The 20,426-nt window shown below is 35.3% G+C and overlaps 1 protein-coding gene across 1 annotated transcript in view; it reads right to left on the bottom strand.

Annotated features, from left to right (window-relative positions):
- Positions 1 to 20,426, bottom strand: part of LOC107750348 (netrin receptor UNC5A-like) — a 191,204-nt gene that overhangs the window by 69,431 nt on the left and 101,347 nt on the right. The window lies entirely within an intron of this gene.

The raw sequence follows: 20,426 nt of genomic DNA, 5'->3' as shown, positions 1-20,426 counted from the left end.
TACCAAAATATGTTGTCTCGGTAGACCGTACACTAGGTTCTGAACTCATTCTCCACTACATGAGCAGTCAAGCATTTAATGTCAATGCGTCATAATAAGCGCAAAACCACATTCTGCAATTAGCTGTGGTGTGGTCAGACGCTCCGGCAATGTGACAGAAATGCATCATCTCAAATCCTGCTGGTCATTTGAGTTCTTGCTCCAACCTGTCTGTCACAAATCAATGTACATCACATCCATCACTGCTTGGCAGAGAGTCTCTAGGAGGAAAGAAATAGGGCAGCACAGAGAGCTTGTGTCTCACTATCTTGGCAGACATTAGGAGCACATGCAATTACTGTTAGATTTAAACCACCCTCCAGTGTTACTCAGGGCGTCAACATCAAAATGGACCTCTCAGACAATCTCGCTCTCCTCTGACACAACGTCTGGACTTTAATCCTCGCTGATGGCTCGAAAAACTTTTGCAACGGGTCAGAAATATGAGATTCAATGCACAAATTTCTAATCCAGACAAAAATAAGTGCATTGAAAATAACACACTCAATTAATTGCTCCGCTCGCATTGCATTGAATTCAGATTGCGTAACCAATTCAATATGAGCGGAAATAGTTATGATATTAGACAACTAAAAGGGGTGATTTTTTCAGAGAATGTAATTATCGTTCGCATTAAATCGTAAAATACAATTAAGGGAAACAAGCGTAGTCCTGAAATAGTCAGAGGAAAAAGCTATCTTAAACACTGATTGTTTTATTAATTGCTTTTTGTTTCTTTTAGCAGCAATTACCCGGATTTCTGACCTCATACTCCCTCTGCGCTTCACGGCGAACCGCTGAGGCCGCCACATTCGGTTTCATTCACTTTTGTGACTATGCTACATGGCCTGCACCGCTTCTCAGGCGTGAAAATTCACTTTTTCTGCATGACAGATTTAGCTGCATGATAGGCCAGGATAATACTGTAATGCAGATGTGTATAATGAGTAATTAACCAAGTATGAAGTCTTTGACTAGGAACACCATTAAAACCTTCACCCCCGAGCCCTTGAGCGAGGTCGCTGTGGCAACCCTCCCTTTGGCATCTGAGAGGTCACGTGGTTAAAGAATAATTGACTCTTAGACCGAGTGTCACACGCGAACACTCGCTTCCAATACTGTGAAATCCCCACAGAAAGAGGAAATTATTCCAAAATGAAGACACATTTATTAGACCCTCAAAGAAAAAAGGCCCTGTGGAGATGGGATCGTAATTCTGAGTTATTGCTTTATGCTTTTGTCGTGTTGTGCGTCTGCATACTCAATACATGTGGCACACCTTCAAAATTAATTGTTAAAAATTCATAACCCGTCCCATTTTTCTACGTTGACATCTAACAAATTATTAAATACAGACGTAAAAATTCAGAAAAAGAATAATAATGATGCTGCTTTCCATTCTGGGGTGAGCTGAACCGAGTGCATTTTTCATAACAGACCACAAGGTCAGCCAGTTCCCAGGCATTTCCCAGAATTCAATGCATGCATCATAAGTAATACTGAAAATGAAAAAAAAAAAATAAAAAAAACAGAAATACTTTTTTCCCCCATTTTTTCTTTTCTTTTTCATTTTAAACTTGATACAGTGTTTTAAAAATGTAACACTCTGAGAGATTCTGCAAAAAAATAGTGAGACTATTATAGTGAAAATATCAGTCTTTAACTCGTGAAGTTTTATTTTTTGTGAGCTAAACCTTTTAAGCCAGGGCTCACTAGAGGGCTTTAGAAAACTTCCATGGCTAAAAAGTAATTAATAAAATATTTTAAAACAATCTAACTTAATTAAATCTAAATTAAAATGCTAAAAATGTAAACTGAAATGTATTTCTCATATAATATTATATCATAATATAATACAAAATAAATAATAAAATAAGTTTTTTATTTAAGAAGATTCTGTTCTTTAAACATAAAAAATATTCCTAGTACTCGGTACTCCTAGCTTCTGTTAATACAAAACAATACTAAATAAAATAAAAATAATAAAATACAATAAAATAAAATTAGGTAGCTAAAAAACATGATATACATTCCCCAACACTTATTGAAACTTAATATAATTCTTACATAGTACCCATTCTGTATAGGGATAGTTCCCCCCAAAAAATAAAATAAAAATATTAAAAAAATAAAAAACTGCCATCATTTATTCACCTTCATGTTTTTCCAAAGCTGTATGACTTTCCTTATTCAGTGGAAAATAAAATATATGGTTTGCAACCAAACTAAATAGTTTCTAGACAAAATTACAGGTTTGGAACAACATGAGAGCGAATAAATCATTACAGAATTTTCATCATTTCAATCTTAAACTATCCTTTCAACTGTGCTATTTGTAGAGAGCCCAGAGTCTCACAGGAAAAACCATGGATGAGATGTTTCCTCCAGGGAACTAGCAGGGTCCTGGTCGGATTCGACGGTGCATTTACAGTAGAATCCAGGGATATGATAACATCCCGTTCTGACACACTACACCATAACTTTATCTCAGTCCCAGCGTGACTTTGCGGTGACTGCTCTATATATTATTGCAGCGGTGAACATCTGTTCCTTGTGTCTGCACCAACAGCTCCCAAAAGGAGCGGCAAACGCTGCTAGAGCGACTAGGTGGCAAAGAGATGCATTATTCAAGTATGTTATCCTTCCAAATGTGTGAGTAACAGTTCTCATTACTGTTATAAAGGACTTTTATTGTGAGGAGGATGAGGCTGCTAAATCAAACAGCATGCGTGTCTAGAAATACAGACAAGACTCACAGACCCGCAGTGACATTGCTGCTCTTATTCTCTTGTGAGTCGATACAGAGGCTTGACTGGCGCAGAGACTTTATTTTTTTCCACTCACTCTTGTTTTTGCTGCCGGTGACCTCAATTCCACGGGGGTCATTTGCTTATCAAAGGCGCAGCCCAAAACTGGCAGGTTGGAGTAAGTTTTCATTGTGGTTGAGGAAATTCAATTAGGCCACATTTAGAGCGCGAGAAGCTAAGATTCATCAATGGGAGCTGGGATTAAGGGGGAACTGACTTACACTAGAACGACACACAACTATCAGTCAGAAGGTCAGCGTGTGGACTTTCTATTTTTCTATTGGCTTGGAATATAGTGTCACTCTCCGATGCGCTGGATCTTACAGATAATTGCTCCTGTATGGACATGCTAGTGGCAATAATGATGTTTATCATTAGTGTTGAATTAGAGAGGTAAATACACATTTAAATCACGTTAGTGTTTTGAACTGTGTTGAATAATGTAATGTTTACCATGTTGTTTGACAAACATATCACTCTCTTTCAATGCATTACGCTCTTTTCATTATCCGTTATCGCTTCTGGACGTCTGAGCCCTGAAACAGCGGCCAAAGATAGAGAGGTAAACAAACAAATGAATAGTTAGAGCAATTCAAAAAATGTCATTAAAACACTGACAGAATTCAGAGCTGTGTACCGACACATCGAGCCATGATGCTTCTGAGGTCAACATGAGTTCACATCTGCCTCTTCTGTCTTCTCCACTCTTCTCTCCCTCAGTCTTATTCCAAAAGTAATTCAATTAAACAAAACAAATTAAGCTAGATTACATTAATTTAAATAGTAAATGAAATAAAAACAATACAAATAATGAAACAATAAATAAAATAATGAATTATTTAACACACATGCTTAAGTTCGAATCTGACCAAAAATAAATAGTAAATAAAATAAATAGATAGATTAAATAAATGTATAAAATAATAAAATTAATAAAATTGTGAAACAATAAAATATAATATTATAGCAAAAATACTAATAGAGAAAATAAAAAGTAAATAAATAAATTGACATATGCATACAAATGAAAATTACTAAAATTATTAAACATAAAACAAACATACAAAAAGTAATAAAATGAAATGAAATGAAATAAAATAAAATAAGCCCACTTCAAGTATCAATATATGGTTTGGGTCCCTCCTTCACTAAATCTATGGGATTTTTTAATCGCTTAAGAAAGAAAGAAAGAAAGAAAGAAAGAAAGAAAGAAAGAAAGAAAGAAATAAAGAAAAACTAACTACAAATGCACCTGTCCTCAACAAGCCAAATTATTTGAGGTATCCTTCAGAGCATAAATGGTGCATAGAGGTAGGGATTTGAACACACCTCTTGGGTAATACCGCTAATATAATAAAAAAAGTCCCAAATAATGCTTCAGACAGACAAAGCATCAAAACTAGAATCCATCCTACCCCCAAAAAACCTTTCAAACTCTAAGTAGCACATTAAAAAAAGAGAGAAAAAAAGCCATTGTCCTCAGGCGCTTTGAAGCTGGATGTGTGGTCCATGTGGACCAACAGGCAGGATGACTCAGTGAACGGCTGTCTCTTTTCCTGCACTAATAAGATACTGTAATCCTCGGCTCACTCCAGTGAGCAGCAGTCTATAAAAAAGAGAAGAGACAGACGGACTGTTTCAAGGGCCACATTAAATCCATCAGCCACGGAGGGGCCTACACGGGCACATCCAGGGACCCGCAACCAGTGCACTTTTGGGTCAAGGCTTGGCTCAAGGATTTTAGTTGTTACAGGAATATTTTTTGCTAGTTCTAATTTGATTGAACTGTCCATTTGTGACTGTGAATGCGCCGTTCAAGGCCCCCCGCTCGCGCTCGACGTTCTATTATGGATTATTTAAGGCTGGTGACCCAGCATGTGGCTGCGGCACCAATCAATCCAGTCTAGTTCAGGCCAATGCTAGCTCAAGGTGAAACGACTCGCAGGTAGGTTAGAAAAACAACTGACGCGCATGCTAACGTGTCAATCTGCGGCATAAAAAAGGGAAAATACACTGATATTCAAGTCCAAAGAGCCCTGAAACAGGACTGTGACATAAAAAAGCAAGCTAGAGTGATTACAAGCGCCATGAAAGACAACACTATGGTTTTATGTCGACTTTTATGTGACTGATATTAAATTAAATCCTAACCGTCTGTAACCTGAGAAAGGCCTTGCAACAGTGAAACACAAGTTTATCTGGTAGACAATTTCATAACAGAACATGAAAACACACCTGAGTTTCCTTTATGTACTGTAAGACTCCTTTGTTTTGTAAGATTATTTCAACAGGCAGCTAGTGAAGGTTACTCAAGGTGTAATTTGTCATTCGTCATCCTGATTGATTTTTTAATCTTATGGCATCAACACCCCAATCTGCGTGTAGCACCATATTGACATGCCACTGTTGATTGCGGTTATTTATTGGATGTTTGATGCCAAATTGCCTCTGGAGAGAGTCTGGTTGATGTGATGTAAGATCAGCATGCAATCATCATGTACTGCAGCAGAAGGGGGCTCCGTTTTAACACTCATAGCATCTTCAGTGAAGAGAGGACAGGAATTCACAGATCCACAGAGGCTGATGAAATGCTAATTTGCTTTAGTATTTTTAGAAAGTTGAGTAAAGAAAACACTGTCAACACATACTAACATCATTCGCAGGTAACAATAGTATCAAATAGAAATGTATCATTTAAACTGGTGTAAAAAGTAATCTGTGAAAAAACTGAGAATTTGTTTTAACAAAAGTGTTTAACTAAACAACCCATACAGTAATAGTAACCAGTTAACTAATTGATGGACAAATTCCTGAATATTGATTATTGCAGTATCATAGAATATGATATATATGCTATATATACAACAAATATATTACCATTGCATAATATTATAATGTGCAATAAACCTATCCCAGCTGAATATGGCATAACAACAACATCAATAATAATAATAATAATAATAATAATAATAATAATAATAATGTAGTGATCTTATTGTTATTTATAAAAATGAAAAGTTCAGAAAATATTTTTAAAATATTTGAATATTTAAAATAGTATTAAAATAATTATTAATTATTATTATTATTATCATTCGATATGTCAACAAAGCCTCAAAGAAAATCATACATTTTATGTTTCTAATTATAGTGTGAACAAATTATTTCCTAAGGTGTGGATGCATTAAAGGGTTAGTTCACCCAAAAATGAACATTCTGTCATTAATTACTCACGCAAAGAAAACAAAAATAACGACTTTATTCAACAATTCGTCTCCTCCCTGGTGCCATTTTGAAGATTATTCACTGAACGTAAACAGCTTATGCTATTCTGTGTCAGCTGCGTCAAATGTTTTCTACGTTGTTTACGCTTTGATTTGAACGAAAACAACGTATCCACGTGATGCAGCTGACACAGAATAGCATATGCTGTTTACGTTCAGTGTATTCTCCAAAATGGCACCAGGGTGACGCGGAGGAGACAAATTGTTGAATAAAGTCGTTATTTTTGTTTTCTTTGCGCACAAATGTATTCTCGTAGCTTCGTAAAATTACGGTTGAACCCCTGATGTCACATGGATTATTTTACCGATCTCCTTGCTACGTTTCTGAGCCTTGATCGTGGTAATTACATTGCTGTCTATGGGAGGGTCAGAGAGCTCTCAGAATTCATCAAAAATATCTTAATTTGTGTTCCGAAGATGAATGAAGGTCTTACGGGTTTAGAACTACATGAAGATGAGTAATTAATGACAGAATGTTCATTTTTGGGTGAACTAACCCTTTAAGCTTAAACTGTGAAAACAATCAAATCATTAATCACAATTACATAATTAATCACCAGGCAACATTTCATATAATCATGACAGCACTATATGGAGTCAATCTCTCCAATGATTATGTTTTCTAAGGGTTGCACCTAAGATTTCACAGCAGCTTCTGTAAGTGTGTGTGTGTGTGTGTGCACAAGTTGTTAGTTCATTTCTCTTCCAGCTACATTTACTAGCCGCATGAGCCATGGTTGGCTGTAGCAGGCCAACAACCAAGAATAAATCCAACTCTGACAGAAGGTATTCCTCTGTTGACAATTTAAACCTCAGGTAATACATTATCAAAGCTACAGATAGACACTGAGACCATCCATCTGCTTGCTGATAGCACTGGAGCTAACAAAAATCATATCAGCCTCATTAAACCTCCATTTCTGTCAGGCTTTTTAACCAGAAGGCATATCTGTCAGCAAGTAGCTGTTAAGGTAAACCAATTAAGGGCTGAGTATGGCCAAAATATTCTAAATAGCTCCAAGCTAAAGACCTACCAGCCTATGAAAACCAGCTGGCATCACACTATCTTTTGAGTTTATATCTCTTAAATAGGTTGCCTAGCAGACAGGCGTTTGACAGCACTGCAAAAGAAGAGTTTTATTAACCAAATGACAACTAAGACAACTAAACGAGTCTCCTGTGACCACTTGTGATCAGGTTTTTATGAAGGGAGGGTTTTGTGACTATATACATCACTTAACTCATCAGAATGACATGGCATATTGACAAAGCAAAAAACAAACAAAAAAGTTGGTATAGCGTAAACGTACCTATTAAGCTCATCAAAATCTACATTGAGACATTTTTAGTGCACAAGATATTGGTTTCAGTACAAGATGTTATGTAACAATAAAATATTAATCTCTCACACAAAAAAAAATAATTAAATTTTAAATGACAAAAGCATTTTGATTAAGATATACATCATTAAATGCAAAAAGTCTGGCTGTGCTTAATGGGTACATTTTTGTACCATTTAAGTACACCCCTGTTCCCATTAAGCTCAAATCATGTTTTATTAAAAATTCTTGTTAATTTTAAACAACCTTTTTAAAGAATAATTGAAAAATATTTAATTTGAAGGTACAAAGTCAATAAAAAAAAAATAAAAAAGTCTGTACATTTGAGCTGATCTAATAGAAAATCACATAGTGTATGATGGTCACAGACTTTTTTTAGCTTCAGACTATGATTCCATCCAGTCGGAGGAGATCAAACGTTTGATATTTTCAGCAGATTTTAAAACACATTGTTTTCATTTGTCACGTGTCTCCTAGCAACAACGCGCACGTTTCTGTGTGAGTTTGTTGTGATCGGAAGGAATTTAAAGCATCATACACTAAACGACTGAGGATCACATCATACACCGGATTTTTAAAAATCTGTTCAAATTTTAAAAAGTGTTGTGTTTTATTCCAGCTTTTAGTTGTTTTTTCCTGGACAGATACGACAGGTTTCTGATGGCTCCTTCTTTGTACAGACGACATGCCTCTTTCATCTTTGGGCATAAACTATAGTTAAATCTAGATGTTGTCATCTTAAAGCTGTGAAAATAAGTTATTAACCATTTTATAAAGATTAACTTAAAGTGACAACCATCAGTGTATATTTAAAGTCTGTTTATGAAGTATTTATATAGATTATGAAGTATTTACATAGACGTTCAATGTGGAAGAGCTTAAAGAGAGCACACTGAGCTTAATTGGAGCAGCAACCATTTTTAATAAATTTAATGTAATATTTATTAAAATGACAATATTTTGCAAAAAATAAATAATCTAGGTCATGTATTAAGTTCATACATATTTTATTATGAACAACTATTATTAACTATATCTATGAAATTATACTTTTTCTTATTGATGCCACACTGAAGCTGTGATTTTCATGGTAGTGCACCCTTTAAGCTCACCTTGCAATCATATGAAATCTTAAAAAATTACAGCACTGTAAAACCACAGACAATTTTTAGTAAATTTCATGTAATAATTATTAAAATGACAATATTTTGCAAAAAATAAATAATCTAGGTCATGTATTAAGTTCATACATATTTTATTATGAACAACTATTATTAACTATATCTATGAAATTATACTTTTTCTTATTGATGCCACACTGAAGCTGTGATTTTCATGGTAGTGCACCCTTTAAGCTCACCTTGCAATAATATGAAACCTTAACAAATTACAGCACTGTAAAACCACAGACCAGCAATAAACTGACAATTTATAATATTATGGATTTAAAAGTAGCCTACAAGCCAGTAATGCATGTGAAGTTATATATTAGCGTAGCATACAATCTTATACAGCTAGTCAGCTAACTGTCTTCTGTAGCATCTGCGCTATGTTGCTAAAACTATCTTTTGGATCTAACTGTAATTATTTCCCACATCCAAGTTCCAGGTTATAATATACAAAAGTCTAAACAATAATCTCCTAATTTTACAATAAATTGTGAAATTTACCCAAAATAAAGGCTTAAACATCTAAAAAACGCACATTTAAAGGGCTCCTCTTTTGGTGAAAGTTTTTAGACAGCTTTCAAAATGGCCGCCAGACAGTGTGAACACATAGAGACTCATATCTCAGTGTGCAATGATCTGACTTGAAATTACAGGAGGTATGTAATAACAAACACATCAATTGGTTAAGACATCAAGTAGGATAATACATTATTTTTTCTTTTTATAATCTGACCTCAAAAATGGAAATGTGCTTAATGGGTACGTGAGCTTAATAGGTACGTTTACCCTACAGTAACAAATGTGTTGGCTATGTACAGCTTAAGAAGAAAATAACCATCTGATTAAAAAATAGTAATAATTAATGAAAAATTGCAAGAGAGCGAACAGTACTTGTACATAGTCATTACAGGCATTATTTCAGTCTTCAGTGTCACATGACCCTTCAGAAATCATTCTAATATGCTGATTTACTGCTCATTTAATATCAATCATTACTGGTGCTTGGTTATTAATAATCAAGTTTCAAAAGATTTTGCGGATTAATATTTTGTGAAAACCATGATACTTTTTTCAGAATTCTTTGAATAGAAAGTTGAAATAAATTTATATTGAAATAAAAATTTGGATCAATTTAATGCACCTCAGCGAAGAAAAATATAATTTTATTGTATTTTCTTTAATACTTTTTTTGTGAAATATATTACTTAAATATATCTTCCACATTTTTAACATTTAAGACATGTTTCTTGACCAGCAAATATTAGAAGTGACACTGAAGACTGGAGAAATGGCTGGTGAAAATTCAGCATTGCCATCACATGAAAAAAAAAGACATTTAAAATATATTGAAATAGAAAACAGTTCTTTATACTTTATTGTAATAATATTTCACAATATTACTTTTTATTGTATTTATGATCAAATAAATGCAGCCTTTGTGATCTAAGAGACCAAGAGGGGTGTCAATACCAGATGTAAATGTGCTGGAAACTGTATTTAGATAACATGATTGATGAACAAAGGATATTTCTCAAAGCATAAATCTTTAGGGAGCAGCACACTGACTGTCACAGCCGCTTTCCCGAATATCATGTGGCAATCTTGACCTACTCCAAATCTGTTCAGAAAACATTTCTTGTCCCAAACTACCTCCTCTGTCATAATCCAACATGTGATTGGAGCTCAAGCTGACAAGGAAGAAGGGCCGTATGTTTTGATATTTGTTTGAGTGCTAAGTTAGTTTATACTGATTCGTTCCTAAGGGCTAGTGCACACAAAGCACAAACTGTCATCCACCCGGTTTCTCTGCCTATCCAAAATCTTCACGGACTATTAAGCTGTCACGTCCCCTCCCTCCTCTCCCAGTGGCTGATCTATTTATAAAGCAACGTGAGCTGAACAGGTGTTGATCTGCATCAAAACTCATCTTACTTGATTAGTGACAGTTAAAAACTGTAACTGTCTTGGTGGATTGTTTATGTTTGGTAAGGCTTGAGTGACAAGCAGAACTAGTCACGGAAGTGCTTTTATTTTTTGCATATCTGAAATGTATTAACACCCATCTTCACCTGCACAATGCTGTTTTACAGTATTTCTACACACTATATGTGAGCAAAAATTCCAGTCTCTATCTTTCTCATTAACGGTAGATGGTATACTAGATAAAGACAGAAAAACAGTAGAAATTTCCAACTATTGTTTGCAAAATGATCATGATGCAAAATGCTGGTACATGGTAGGGAATGAGAATTACAATCAGAGATGAAGGAAGAATGTGGAGCAGCAACAGATGTCAATCAAATTAGTTGCTGTTGCCCTTAGTTACAGCTGCAATCTCTGTAAAGATTTCCTAGTAGCACTTGTTCTGCTTTATGTAATATGGAGAAAAAAACAACTGGATTGACTAAAATAAAATCTCATTTAACAGTGCATTTATCTACTTGACAAAAACATTCCCATATGCCACTGAAGAGTACATCAAAACGTTAAATCACGCAGAGAGGTTTATCATTTTGAACTAAATCATATTGAACTAAAAAAGAAAGACTATTTTTGTTTGGACAGAAACAATATATAACATAAAATTAACTTAGAACCAAAAATAAAATTAAATAACACTTATTAATAAAATATTTTAAAACAATTACCTACAATAATGTACAGTATTTGAAAAATAATGTGTTTTTTGAACATTAAAGCATGTCAACATATTCTGTTACACCAAATGCACAAAATAATGATCTTTAAAAAAGCATCATATGACCCCTTTAAATTAAATGGCCAAATGGTTGATTTAAAAATAAAATAAAATAATAAATTAGTTGATTTTATGACTTAAATATGGATCCACTTTAAAGCATACAATGCAATGGCAAAACCTTCTTTCACCAATTACTGTGCTTCTGCATACCCTACAGTGCTACAGCTGCAAAACGACAAGCATTCATGACATGTGCCACTGGAAACCACCCAATGTATGAATATTTCCAACACCGGCCCTGAGGATGCCACATCCCATTTTCTATGCCATTCCATGAGCATTTTTCAAATCCTGAACTACATTTCCTCTCTTCACTCCCATCACTGCCATTTTAATTGTGAAGTAAACAGCTCTCCGGGGCTCTTCGCAGCAGCTCTACGGTGTCAATCTTCATTTCCTTCCACAAAAAGCAACACATCTTAATGGTACAGTATTGATAATCTATTGGTCTCTCCTAGTGCACAGTGAGAAAAAATAAATGCTTGAATCACTACCACAGGCATGTTGTTAGTCTAGATTGCATTCTGTGCAACAACAAGGGCATAGCTCTTGATCAAAAAGTAATTACTTACTAGCTGTAAGCTATGGGCTGAGCTGAAATGGATTGTGGGAGTGCAGACTGTGTGCACTGAGATGAGCTGTTTCATCGTCCAGCAGAACTTCTGTTGTGCCAGACATTTCCTCTAAATGCAGAAAATTTTGGGGCACATCAGGTCAGTGAAATAAGCCAGCTTGAGGTAGCCAAAACAGCCATAATCACACCTGCATGACTCAAAGATCAAATCAGCCCTCTTTAAACCATTACAATAACACAGGGTTATGTAGAAAATGTGTATGCTAAAAATGCAATATATAATTTTTTTTGTATTTGCTTTGAAATGGTTCAAAAGTGTGTGTGTGTGTGTGTGTGTGTGTGTGTGTGTGTTTTCCCCTCAATCAGAGGAACCATAATTTCAACCAAATATCTATTGTAGCTAATTTGATTAATTGTCCTTAAGAAACACTTCTTTTTATTATCAATGTTGAAAACTGTAGTGCTGCTTAATAATTTTGTGGAAGCAAACTACTTTCAGTATTCTTTGATGAATAGATTTATTTGAAATAGAACCCTTTTGTAAAAAAGTGAAAGTCTTTAGTGTGGTTTTTAATTTTTTTGCAGAATAAAAGTATTAATTTATTGCAATATATATGAGCCAAACTTTTAATGCAAGTCAAACTATGGCAAAACCAAAAAGTATTCCTAGGAAGCACAGTACTCATTCCCTGTTTACTGGTAACTTTTAAAAAAGGAAGCACGGCAGACTACTACAACCCTGCACACCCTGATTTCATATAATTATGAAGCCTGCAATCAGAGTTTAAATTTGCAAATTTTGTAAAAAGCTCCGGCATTTTAGTCTCAATCTACAGTGTAATCTACATGAGACACTCTGTAAATGGTTTGTTTGGGGTCCATGGCATGCCATCTGAACCCAAGATTAATTTAGGCCTGGATCCAACGTTAACAAAAAATGAGTCTCACAGACCAATGTGATGTGATTCAAGACAGCCTGTCCTTAAGGAACCTGATTTATGGTCAGTGATAATGCCTTTCGTTTAGACTGCTTGCGTGTGGTCGGTTTCTAAATTGTCTCTTTATGAAGCATTTGCAGTAATGCAGATCCTCTCGCTGGTGCTGACCCAGCTAGGCCAGTTAATGGGTCTGTCTGCTCGCTGGATTACTGGAGCTGTTGACCTTGCCATCTGCTCCTGATGCCTCAACGCCAAACACTCTCCCTCTCTGCCATTCAGACAGGATGAAATACAATTTCCATTAAAGGGAAAGTTGCTAACAATGCCTTATCAATTAGCCCCATTGCTACTGATTGATGTCTAGCAGGTGGCACGAGACGATTATGTTCATTTAGAGGTACACTGACTGTCCTCGCCTCCTACTCATTCTTTTGATGCTCATTAAAGCCCCGGCTGTAGAGACATCAGCTACTGACTAAATCAGCCCTCTAACAACCCATTAAAGATCGCTTCATCACTGTTGAGTCTCATCTTTGTATTTCTACATTGTTAGCAAGTTGTTTTCAGATGTGTGATAATCCTCATTTAGTCTTTATGATATCTGCTCTAAAAGTTGCTGTATAATACAACATAATATATGCAGACACACACAGTGCCGCTCAAAAGTTTTTTTGTTTTGTTTTGTTTTTGAAAGAAGTCTCTTATGTTCACCAAGGCTGCATTAATATTGTCAAATATTGTTACAATTTAAAATAACTGTGTTCTATTTCAATATATTTTAAAATGTAATTTATTCTTGTGATCATTACTCCAGTCTTCAGTGTCACATGATCCTTCAGAAATCATTCTAATATGCTGATTTGGTGCACAGGAAACATTTATTAATATTGCCGATATGTCGAAAAACAGTTGCAGTCCTGCATAATTTTTTTTTTTTTTTTTTTTTGTGGAAACCATGATACACGATACATTGTTTTTCAGGATTCTTTGATTGATAGAAAGTAAAAAGCAAACAAACAGCATTTATTATTATTATTATTATTATTATTGCAATATTATAAAGGTCTTTTCTGTCACTTTTGTTGAATATAATCCTTGTTTAATAAAAGTATTCATTTTTTAATAAATAAATAAATAATAACAAATAAAGTAAAATAAAGTTTAAAATAATTATAACCTTCTGACCCCCAAAACGTTGAATTGTATATCTTATAGCATGAATGAATGCAATTGTTTTGTTTTTTAAATCTTCTCTTCAAATCACCATGCAGTCCAGATTGAACTCCTCCATGGTCATGTTTTGACAGCTCTGCTAGACTTTTATGTTTAAAGAATAAATAATATAATATTATTTAATATATTCACATCAAGTCTATAAGTACCTTTTCCAGGTAGTTTTAATCTTGAAAAAAAATAACAATGAATAATAATGATTTCTCTAAATGGAGCCCTGTGATTGCTTTTCTTTCTGTTATTCAGTAAATGTATGACCAGGAGGCCTGATGTTTCAAGAAAAATCGTAGCATGTCAAAGAATGGTTTCATTTAATCAAAGACATTAGAGTCTGCATGAACTTAATTACACTGTTCCGAGTATGTGGACAGGGTGGCAATAATTCTCATGAGTTTCTGAAAATTGCCCATAATTCATTTCATCTTAGGATATGCACTCACTCTCCTCTCTCACAAGCTAAACAAAGGTCCATTTTTTTATACATTTCCCCTATAATTCAGATGGTAAAAGGGCCACTGAAATTCTCCTTTTCTACCTGAGATCTTTGGAATTGGCATAAATCTGCCTCATCAATTAAAAGTGATTGTTCTAATCATCTTAGTTTGCCTGTAGGAACCCAGGACAGTGAAACAGTGAAAACAAGCTCAAATTGTTGGCGTGGAAAAAAATCATTATAATTTGCTCATTTAACAAAATAAATGAAGGGAATCTGATCCAATGGAACTTGATTAACTTTCATTTGATAAAGAATATATTATCAACAATTCATGCTGCAAACTATAACGAATGAATTCGAAATTTGATCAACAATCTCATATTATCAAAACCAGGATCTTTAAGAAGTCTAAGAGGCTCATGGAAAAAAATTTTATTTAATGCATATCTACTAGTCAGTGAGGTGTCTTTTGCAAAGAACTATCTCTAAAGAGGCAAATATTTCAGATTTTTTGGCAATTACTCTCAAAGTGTTGCCACAAATGACCACAAATCATGCGATGTTGAAATGCGATGTTGTCAGGTATGACAGATTATATGAGATAAAAAGTGATCACGTTCAAAAGCATATTTATCTCCTACGAAAGCCTCTCGGAGGCAACAAATCAAATCAAATCGGACAATCCGAAGCATTTGCAATCGTTCCCGCCTATGTCTGAGACTGCAGTTAGTTAAACGAGAATATTGCCGTAATGGATCAGCCGGCATCCAGGTCTGGTCCTTGCAAATCCACTGTCATCATTGATTTCTCTTTGAATGGATATGTCTTCATCTCTCCCCTGTCTTAGCTTAGTTTCCTCAGACGAGATGATGAGAAACCTTTGTGCGCGTGTGTGTTAAAGCAGAAGGGGAGAAGTTTTGAACTGGCCAGAGAAATACAATTGAGATAAGTTACTGGAGAGAGGTAATGAGAACCAATAGACTCCCAGGAAAGAATCGATAGTGGACACTGATACACTGGAGAGGAAGGACATATCGCAGCATTATTCTTCGTTCGAGTTAATGCTGCCGATATAAGGGAGACGTGCACCAAGCAGACAGATACCAAATAGTTGTCGATAACTTGATATCGATGAGATCAAACTGCCTCAAGGTACCAATGACTGAAACCGTGATAAGAACGAGGGACTGCGCGGTCTGAGTCTTAATGGTGAGGGCAGAAATATGATGAAGGCTGTGACATTTTGAAGTATCGATAGTAAATATAATATATTGATATTGTGGGGGGGAATCTCATTAAGAAATATACAGGTAATTTTTCACCCCTGGTATTCTGAAATTATTTTCATAAAATAAATAACACTTTTAACTCAAAATCACACTAATGTGAAACAATCTCATTACTGTAATACAGTAATAGTAAAATGATCCTGTCTGGAAATTATTTATTATATTTAATTCTGTACTACAAATACTACTATGATGGACAAATATTTTAAGCACCTTTAAAACATATTAATAACAGACATATATTAAAAACAATATAAATATCTAAAAACAACAACAACAACAACAAACAATGTGATGGAGAAAGAGAATGTAAAACTGGAAAAAAAAATCCATTACAGCAAGCAGTGTTTACTATTATTTATACACAAATATTGTTTTTATGAATATTTTGAATTAGCTTTTATTTTCATACTGTAACATTTTATTTTCAGTTTTTTTTTGTGCACTTTTGTCATTTTTATTCGTTTTTGTTTATTTTAATTATTACTATTTAAGGTTCATTTATAATTTTTTTTGTTTCAGTTTTAATTTTTAGTTATTTCATTTCCAGTTAGCAATTTTAGTGATTATACTTCAACTAAATGAAATTTACTTAAGGTGTTTCACAATGTTTTTAATTTATTATTTTTATAATTCAGCTTTATATTTCAATTAACAAAAATGTTTTAATAGTTTTAGTTAACGATAACCCTGACAGCACTTTTGCTGTAGCATTCTCTAAATTATAATACACTTTGCATAAAAGCATCAGTTACATATGTGACCCTGGACCACAAAACCAGTCATAAGTAGCATGGGTATATTTGTAGCAATAGCCAAAAATACATTGTGGGTCAAAATTAAAGATTTTTCTTTTATGCCAAAAATCATTAGGATGTTAATTAAAGATCATGTTCCATGAATATATTTTGTAAATGTACTTGACCCTTATGACTGGTTTTGTGGTCCAGGGTCACATATAAAAAAATGTAAATGCCATGACGACTAAGGACAAAAACCTGTTTAGCACAATGACACATTCGAAGACACAATATCCATACAACACTGATTTCCTTTGCACCTGAGCTGGCAAGACAAGTGGAACTACTTTGTACTCTCCGCTTCAATGAGCTGACATATGTTTGAGTTGTTTTTCTATTCAAAAGGAAAAGTCAGGAGTCTAGTTTACTTCCCAGCACTAACTTTGAGCCAGACTTTCTGAAACTACACAGGAGACGATGCCTCCCGCTGCTCGCCTTTCAAAACACTGCTGACAGCACAATGTAGAAGTTGGGAGAGATCAATGTGGGTACCTTCGGAAACCTATACTGTTGGACATCTGTTTGTCCTTCATCTCTGGCCAAATGCTGGCCATTCATCAGCAACACACAGGCAAGAGGAATGGGGTGTCATGTTGAGACCTTGTACTGTCTCACTGTTGACAACAGACTGTATTCAAACAGAGCGACAGTTACCGAAGTCATGCAATGCTTCTGCTAACACACTGCGAAATAAAAAAATGTTTTCTTAACCAGTATTTTCCAGTAAAAAAATTCATAAATTACAATTTCTAAACATCCTACAGCATGAATTTACTTGAGTCAAGATAGAGTTACCGTTACAAACAAACTGCAGAATTTTATTTAAAAAAAATGTTTTCTTAATTAGAAATTTCCATTAATTTTAAAGTTTTTTTTCAGAGAATATATATTAAATCAAATTTGTCTCACCCCATTAGTGATTTTGTTCTAGTTTAGGCAAAAGAGTTAGATTTTTAGTGAAATCCCAGAATATAAGCTTTTAAAAAAAAAACAATCATTCATTTTTCAAGGATATTCACTTAACATGTTAATATGTTGTGATTTTGTAAACATAGTTTCATAGTCCTTCCAGGTGGCAAAACGTGATGTACTACTGGCTTAGGTGACAGTCAAACAGACTAGCCGTCTTCACATCAGCGAATGAAGAATGTGTGTGTGCATTCAAAATGTGACTCACAGCTAAATAAATAAACACAATGTAATGTCTGCCAAAAGAAACTGAATGTTAATGGTCTAATGTGTGCATGTGTTATAGACAGATGACAGGAGTTTATGCCTGTCTGCTCTAATACCTAGCAGCATATCCTCCATCTTAAGAAATGCGACGTTCCCCTGAAAATTGTCGCAGCTCCTCCGCAGCATGTCATCCGCACGTCAGCTCTCCCAATCAGCTGTCATGCTGTGAATTGGAGGTTTTAAGTTACAGATCACTTCTGAATCCTAGCACACGCGTGACGTGAATCCCTATGCCCCTACGCTGCCTCTGCCAAGGAGCGTCAAAACAAGCACACAAACATCCGCTCGCTGAATGCTGACGAGCCGTTCCCCGCCTCCACCTTCTGAGAGAACGAGGGGAAGACAGCGAACGGGAGACACAGAAAACCCTTTAGGAAATTCTTTTATTCTACTGACGCTAGGAACAATCATTGTAGAAAGCCGAGCTGAGCACTTGTCAGCAGAGCCCAATCAATCACGAGACGGAGGAAAATAACAGAAAACACAGCATGTCCACATAAGAACAGGTACAGCTCAACAAATCGGCTACAGCGCCGGCTACATCTCTTAAACTGCTCTCAGAGGGGAGAGTGATTAAACCTCAGAGGAATTACAACACAAAGCTGCCTTGAAAAACAAGAAACAAATCAGAAACTGCAGAGAAACCATGCTGGACTTTTATTTTTTATTTTGGGACATGCGGCAGTGACTTATTGTTTTCATAAAATAGCAGCAAAGGAAATATGAAAAACCAATGTATATTAATAATAATAAATAACTCTTCTGCCAAGTAATGTAAGTCATTGGACCAACCACAGGGGCTGTTTATAGTTGCCAAGAAACGTAGTATCTTTGAACATTAATATAGGCTGTCTCGATCCAATCTCTAGTACAATAGTATATATGCTGCCCAGGGAGTCAGTCATTTTTAGTCAGAATCATTCAGTGCACCAAAACAATCCCTAGAAATTTCCAAAATGCATCGTAAAACAACAGTAAGCACTGACTATATTCACACCAATGTCTTTCAAAATCCCTCACATTATCGTATCTGCCCTCCTCAATGCCTGATTATCTTCTTTAAAGGGTTAGTTCACCCAAAAATGAAAATTAGCTTGTGCTTTACTTACCCTCGAGCATCCTAGGTGTATATGACTTTCTTCTTTCAGACGAATCCAGTCAGAGTTATATTAAAAATTGTCTTTGATCTTTCAAGCTGTTTAATGGCACTCAGCGGGTGCTGCAGTTGAACAGTCCACAAGTCGTCAAATAAAGCTCACGCATTCATAATAAAACGTGACGCAGACGGCTCCGGGGGATGAATAAAGGCCCCCGTAGCGAATCCATGAGTTTTTGTAAGAACAATATCCATATTTCAAACGTAATATACACTTTTCTCTCACTTCCGTTATCAAAAGAGCCTTTCTTAACCCCGTAGCGCTACGCTAAGCTAGTAACAATAACCAAATGATACTGAAAATAAGATTCTGCAGTGGATGCGATCTTGCTTTACGGTGGCCCAATGGTTCACAACGCAAAATCTCCACAATACAACGAAATTGCCACAACACAACGCATAGGACTAACTGCGTTGTGTTGTGCTAATTTCGCTGTGTTGCGACTTGTTTCCGTTGTGTTGTGATACTTTCATTGTGTTGTGGCTTGTTTCTGTTTTGTTGCAGCTTGTTTCCGTTGTGTTGTGCTAATTTCATTGTGTTTTCGTTGTGTTGCGGCTTGTTTCTTTTGTGTTGTGCTAATTTCGTTGTGTTGCGGCTTGTTTCTTTTGTGTTGTGGAGATTTCGTTGTGTTGTGCACTACTGGTCCACCATATTGCTTTACACCAAAAATTCTCAAGTTGAGAGATAGCAACTCCTACTGCACTGCATATAACGTGTCCTCACATGCGCTAACAGGTAGACAAACATCTGATATATTTTCTACTACAACCTAAATTACAGAGTAAATGAGATTTGATAATTGCAGTGATATAAAGAGATGTAAAACAAAACTGGTGGCAACCAAGTTAGAAAGCTAGTAACAGCTGTTTGAAATATAATTACAATGGTAACAACGTCAAATGTAAAACAACGTTGTGCACCCACTGGATGCAACAAATGCCTCGTTTGTAATGGGTTTTATTGGTTTTGTCTCGTCGCGCCGGGACACACGGAAACACAGTAAGGGGCGTAACATTTCCGTCACACGCTTGAGGTATTCAGCCAATCACAACGCACTGAATAGCTGGCCAATCAGAGCACACCTCGCTTTTCAGAACGATGAGCTTTGTAAAAATCGACGCGTTTCAGAAAGGCGGGGCATAGAGGAGAAACAATAATGTACAGTATGTGGAAAATAATGTGTTTTTTTAACCTTAAACCGCATAAACACATTTCATTACACCAAATACACAAAACAATGTTCTTTTTAGCAACATCATATCACCCCTTTAAGCATGAAGTACTGATCTTTGATCAGCTAAATTTATATTGTGAATTAATGAACACAAGTTTTTTTTTTTTTTTCAAAACCCTAGGGGGGTAC

The sequence above is a fragment of the Sinocyclocheilus rhinocerous genome, unplaced genomic scaffold, assembly GCF_001515625.1.
Source record: "Sinocyclocheilus rhinocerous isolate Xijiao unplaced genomic scaffold, SAMN03320098_v1.1 scaffold1053, whole genome shotgun sequence".
NCBI classification, from domain to species: Eukaryota; Metazoa; Chordata; class Actinopteri; order Cypriniformes; family Cyprinidae; genus Sinocyclocheilus; species Sinocyclocheilus rhinocerous.
This window is presented reverse-complemented; position numbering and strand designations above follow the sequence as displayed.